General features: G+C 35.6%; 1 long non-coding RNA gene across 1 annotated transcript in view; it reads right to left on the bottom strand.

The window, feature by feature from the left end:
* Positions 1-474: 474 nt before the first annotated feature.
* The window catches only part of LOC123266886, a 20918-nt gene continuing 14497 nt past the window's right edge, over positions 475-6895 (bottom strand). The window contains exon 3 of the long non-coding RNA XR_006509891.1: positions 475-552. This is a non-coding gene — a long non-coding RNA (uncharacterized LOC123266886). The remainder of the gene's footprint in view (positions 553-6895) is intronic.

Below are 6895 nucleotides of genomic sequence, written 5' to 3'. Positions count from 1 at the left end.
CTACGAGTAAAGGCGACTCTCCACCTAGAGGCCTTCAGCCAAAAGGTGGCAACCCCAGCCGAGTAGGTGAAGGAGAGGTCGATCCTATTCACTCTTCCTTCGGGAATCGCGAATTAGGGCCTGCGGGGCGGCGCTAGTCACCTGTCAGGAGCTGGGCACCAGAGGGCCGACGGAAGGGGAATTAGCGACGCGTTTTGAGAGGTACGACGGGCGAATGATTTTGCCAACGACGGTAATGGAAATTGTAAACGCCGTGTATGTATGGGTTTATTTTGTTTAATCGCCGTTTTCTTTTGTAAAATGTTTAATGTTATGTTTATTGAAATAAAGAGGTTTTGTTTTTGTTAATATTAATTAAATTTCCGAGTTTGATTAATTTAGAAATTACCCTCGTTAGAATCCTGGACTCCGGCGAGCTTAAAATCGAGCCGGGGATAAAAATTGGTCAAAAAGTACCCGTTACAAATTTCTATGCTAAAGGATTGAAACTTGGCCAGATTGATTTTTTTGGAGTTTTTGAGCTGTAAAGAATGAATTTTATGAAATGCCACCCTCACAAATCCTTGCGTGGGCGTTAATTAAAATATTATAAAATTCAATTCCTAAAGGATAATAAGAAGGCATTAAATATAAAAAAAATTTAAAATTTTTATATAAGGTAAAAGCCCTAATAGATGATCATGTACAATTATATGATCACTCTATTTTTAATGTAAGAATCATCTCGAATAGAATCTTACGAAATTTCTCTCTCACATAAGAGTGCGGGAGTGATAGTTGTCAAAAAATTCATATTCTTCAAATATATTTCCTAGAGATATAAAATTTGATAGAATCTTAAGAGAAACAGGTAATTATAGGGATGGCCTCCAAGGTCAACGGATTAAAATATTTTCCTTTTTTAATAATTATATTTTCTTACCACAATCGTCTCTTTGGCAGCGGCGAAAAAGTCATTGTAAGGTTTCTAAAATTTAACTTTACATGTAGCTATATAGTCAACGGACTAAGTATTTTGCATACATTTTATTTTTGCTGATCACATAACCAATGAATTGTTCTTATTACGGGATCGCGGGAATGTAACAGATTAAAATGAAAACATTTTCTAAACACTTGATATGTGGAAAAGAAATTTGGCTATTCATTTTAAGAGATTTCGTAAAATCAAAAATTAAAATCGTAAATCCAAAAATGATTATTCATTTTTGGAGAAAGCCACGGGAATGTTATAGTGATTGCACATTGAAAGTTACAATGGATATTCGCTAGAATTATGACATGGATAAAAGGTACAGGCCAATCCGATAGAATTTTGAATCTGTGCAAGTCAGAACAATACTCCAATTGAATTTCAAGTCTAGATCTCAAAATACAATTCTATTAAGTGCCCAGCGGAGCGGGCGGGTAACAGCTAGTATATATATATATATATATATATATATATATATATATATACATATATATATATATATATATATATATATATATATATATATATATATATATTGTAATAGGCCGCTTTTAGCGCCACCTGTTGAGGCGTTGTTTCTCTAATTTTAGCTTTTTGAATTTAATTTTAAAGGAAATTTTAATTGAGTTTTTTTATTTTATTTTATGCCCATTGGTTGGATTCGCCACGACCGAGTCGCCCTCGTATGTAGAAACTCGAACGAAGCTCGATTGCGCGCGAAACCAAAATTTAATGCGATAATTCGTAATTTAATTCAGTAAGTATGTAGCTTTAAGTTAGATTTAAGTACTTAATAACTGTGGTGGTACTAACGACGTCGGTCACGAACCCGCGAAGAGAAACAACGAGGATCATCGACGTGGGTAACCTGCAAGATCATCAACGACAGGAGGATGGCTGTCTCGAGAGCAAGCGAAATGACGGACTGATCGGAACTCGAAGTGAGCAATCAACGCATGCGTGAAGGTGTAAAGCTAGCTGTCGAGCGCGCCAATGCTCCAGCCAATATCATTCAAAACGTCGATATTGGAAAATTGGACTTACGGCGCCATCTCCGGGGTTCACAGCTAACGACGGACCCAGGAGAGAGGGGAGAGATGAATAATGCGAGATGTTCTGTTTTTTCCTTTTTCGACATTTTCGACTTGCCGTGTGCGGACACGTTTTTTTACGATACTTAGTTTTTTTTGGTTATTTTTGGGAAAAATCCTTGAGTAATTCTTGCGTTTAAAATCTACGTATATTTTAATTAGCCACGACGTAGTGTCCTGGTTTTGGGTTGCCGAAAAATAATGGCAGTGCGACGATAATTAGCTGTTGCTAATTAGTTACTCGACGAAAGCGTCATAAAGTACGATGCGTGTTTTGGTGTGATTGTTAGTCGACGTGTCCGTGGTCCGAAGAATCAGCAAGTATCCTCGCCGAGGAATCCATTATCCAAGAGTCTGACGTGGAAGCCGAGAGTGACTTGGTGGCAGAAACAACCCAGGAATAACTTCAGGTCGACGCTGTGACCAGGGTGAGTGGCTTTCTATCAATTAAAGTAGTTCGTGGGATTCAATTTTGTTAATTAAACAGTTGGATTGGGTTCATTAAATAGTTAATTTATTTATTACTAATTGAACTCGACACTAGTCGAGTCATAGTGTAAAAACGTCAAGGCTAAGTTGAGTCAGTTAGCAGAGATAATCCCACGAGGTATTTAGGTACCGTTATATTTTTTTTTGTGTGTGTTTACGGTTGTATAATAATTATTGTTCGTTATAAGAATTACGCTGGTTGATTTTGTACTCCCGGGGTAATCGATGAGTTCGATTACCCATTGATCGAGCTTCGGCTTCGTGCGACGTACCGACGTTGAGTGAGAGGTTCGCCTACGGAGAGGAAACCCGAGAAACGGCTGCCGCGTCCGAGACAGGCAATCGGACGTAAGTTGCCCACACTCAGCGGAGCGTTTGGGACTTAGAATAAAATTTGAACTTTGTGAGACTCAGTGACAGAGAACTGAGTGATTATTTAATTTTCTTTTACTTACGTATTTAATTTAATTATTGAGTAAATTCGACGATTGAATTTTATTATTAAGGTTTAATTAAATTCGGCGAATAGATTATTTAAATCTTGAAATTTAATCTGGCTATTCTTAATTGAATTTTGTCGCATCGATTATCGAGTTTACTTATTTAATTACTTGTTATTAATTAAAGCAAGCGGAGATTTATTTTTTTTTGTGTTTTTATTAATTTTAATTAATCATCATTAATTAAAGCCGGCGATTCGATTTATTTCTTTGAGTTAATGAATTGATTAACTGAATTTAGCGAAGATTAATTTGTTTTGTTAATTTACTGAAATTAACTGAATTGATGCAACGATTTATGTTTTATTATCTTGCTTAATTGTATTTACTTGAGTTTAGCGAAAATTATTGTTTTATTTAGTTAATTAATTGTCGTTAATTAATTTGAGCGAAGATTGATTTTTTTTGATTCGATGGTTATTAATTTAGCTGAGCGAAGGTTCATTATTTTTTTTTGGTATTTAGCGAGTTATTCTTAAGTGGATTATTATGATTAACTCATTGTTATTATTGCGGCGACTTTGAACTTTTTCCTTGTTCGGGTTGCAAACTGCGAATCGACGACAGTGTCGACGATTATTGTTATTATTGCGGCAACTTTGAACTTTTTCCTTGTTCGGGTTGCGAACTGCGAATCGACGACAGCGTCGACGATTATTGTTATTAATTTTCCTTGCGTTTACTTTCTTGATTCGTCAATATTAACCAATCGTTTTCATTTATTGTTAATAAATTTATAATTTAATTTTCTCTATTAATTTTTTTAATTAATTGCGAATTAATCCGAGCAATCCCGAATACTTTCCTCGTTCCGCTATAATAAAGTCGTACCCTTAAGGCCCGCCACCCGACGAAGAGAGTCCCGGACCAGAGTAGCCGGAAATCAACGTGAACGGAGCAAAGCTTCTGGCGCCCAACAACAGTTAAAGCAGGTAGGCCAGGTTATTTATTTCGGACTTCGTCCTTGCTAACGCACGGGGACGAAAATACCCGTTATAATATATGTAACTGTATAGATATATATATATTGTGATGCCTTTTCCGGCACTGGCGTCGACAGGCCGGATCAGGTCACCCAAAAAAATTGGCTTACCTGGTTCGAATATTTGGTTGGGCGCCAGGAACTCAATGTTCCACGGGTCGATCTGGCGGTGGATCTTCGTGGGCGGCGGGTCGGTGTTGAAGAGATTCAAAATCGAATCACGGCAATCGACGAACAAAGAAATCGAAATGGGACGATAGGATCGGTTAATCAGAGCAACAACAATTAAATAAAAAATAATTGAGGCGTGCAATTCGAATCCAACAACGGTTTATTCAACAACAAATATATACTGTCGGCAATGTCGCATTAATAACAAAATTATTTAACGCAAAAATAATTCTAACGCAAGACTAGTGCTAACGCAATGATTCGACATTTCAAAATAAACCAAATTCTAGAAAGAAATTCGAGTAACCAAAAATAAAAATTACAAAGCCCTTTCTTTCAAACAAAATAAATAAAATGTCGGTTCGCCAAAATGCTTCAACAAATTTCGAAACGAATAAATAATTCAACTCGCAAAATTTATTCAAAATTTCAAAACAAATAATTAATTCAATTCGCAAAATTTATTCAAATTGTCAAAACAAATAATTAATTCATCTCGCAAAATTTATTCAACAAATTTCGAAACGAATAAATAATTCAACTCGCAAAATTTATTCAAAATTTCAAAACAAATAACTACTTCATCTCGCAAAATTTATTCAAATTGTCAAAACAAATAATTAATTCAATTCGCAAAATTTATTCAAATTGTCAAAACAAATAATTAATTCAATTCGCAACATTTATTCAACATTTCAAAACAAATAATTAATTCAATTCGCAAATTTATTCAAAATTTCAAAACAAATAATTAAGTCAATTCCGCAAAAATTTATTCGAATTGTCAAAACAAATAATTACTTCATCTCGCAAAATTTATTCAAAATTTCAAAACAAATAATTAATTCAATTCGCAAAATTTATTCAAATTGTCAAAACAAATACTTAATTCAATTCGCAAAATTTATTCAAAATTTCAAAACAAATAATTAATTCAATTCGCAAAATTTATTCAAGAAATTTCAAAACAAATAATTACTTCATCTCGCAAAATTTATTCAAATTGTCAAAACAAATAATTAATTCAATTCGCAAAAATTTATTCAAATTGTCAAAACAAATAATTAATTCAATTCGCAACATTTATTCAAAATTTCAAAACAAATAATTAATTCAATTCAAAATTGTTCAAAATTTCAAAACAAATAATTAAGGTCAATTCACAAGAATTTATTCGAATTGTCAAAACAAATCATTACTTCATCTCGCAAAATTTATTCAAAATTTCAAAACAAATAATTACTTCATCTCGCAAAGGTTCATTCGAATTGTCAAAACAAATAATTAATTCAACTTATAATTTACATTCAAATTGGTCCAAACAAATAATTAATTCAATTCGCAAAATTTATCAAAAATTTCAATTGCCAAATTTAATAACAAAATCTCAATCTAATCTTTATCGAAAATCGCAACAGCAAAATTTACCTCTACGAAGTCTCTCTTTTTTATTAAAAACAAAAATATACCAATTTCCAATGCAAAATTAAACCAATAATTTCAATCGCAAAACCTAATAGAAGATCTCAAATATCCAAAATAACTTCAAATCGTGCAAATGGTTCAACAATGACAAGAAAAAAGCTCATTGTGCGAAGTATTCGAATTCGTCAACTTATTTTACAAACGCACTTTACTAAGCCGCTTTGTCGGGTATTTGAAGCTCCGACGGTAGGTAAACAGTACTTCACTACAATCCCGATCTAAAAATTCCACACACACAAACACGTGACTCAAGCTTGGTACCATGCGACTAGACTTCAAAAAGCTACCGCACGGAATTTATTTAATTCCGTGCAACTCGAATTATAAACAAATTATTTTAACACGACGAAATTCGCGGTGATGACACCCTGGGGCTAATAAAGACGCGACCAGACTTACCCTGCAGCCTACCGTGGACGTCTCGCGGCGATGCCTTGACCAAGTAGACGAAGGTTGGCGGCAAAACTGACGGAGAGCGTCGATATCTCGGCGATGGCGTGTCCGGGGTCGTAGTGTCCAAACAATTCAGCGAAATATTTCTAGCATATAATGTGCATTCTCACGTCAGCGACAAATTTATAAAAACTCAACAGCAAGAACATAATCAAAAATAGAACGGCACGATGCCACAGTCACGGCGTCCAGCCAGATCCGGGAATTGGTACTGGCTATATGGCTGCCTCACACTCGGCGGCAACCCCATGCTCTTTTTTTTTTTTCGGGTTCGTTCTTAAAAGCTCGCATCCAATCAGCTCACAGCTTCTTACCGGCAAGCCGTTGCCATTCGCAAGGGATGCGTCCAGTATTCCGTTGCGATCGAATGATTGGCCTACGATACTGCGATTAGTATTGATCCAGCCTCGTGCTCAGATGGCGCCTTGACCCATACTTGTTGTTGGTCGCTCTCCGTCGTCGTCATTGGTCCGTTCAAATTTTTCTCGTCGCTCTATCCTCGCAGGCCGGGTGTCACGTACGATCGTTCGATGGCTCGTAGAAATTCGCGAGGTCGTCTGATCGCTAGTCTGTCTCACTCACTCATGCATTCAACAATAGGTTCACTCTCATTCCGGTGAGTATTCTTTTTATTTTGAATTTTTAATTTAAATTCGGCGCGTTTTCTTTTACTACCAAATTTTACCTCGAGCTTGTCGTTTCTGATCGGGAGGCTGCTTCTGAGGGCGACACAGGCGTCGAATCTCTGCTT

Source organism: Cotesia glomerata, linkage group LG1, assembly GCF_020080835.1.
Source record: "Cotesia glomerata isolate CgM1 linkage group LG1, MPM_Cglom_v2.3, whole genome shotgun sequence".
Classification (NCBI taxonomy): Eukaryota; Metazoa; Arthropoda; class Insecta; order Hymenoptera; family Braconidae; genus Cotesia; species Cotesia glomerata.
The sequence above is the reverse complement of the archived record's forward strand: the minus strand, read 5'-3'. Positions and strand labels throughout refer to the sequence as shown.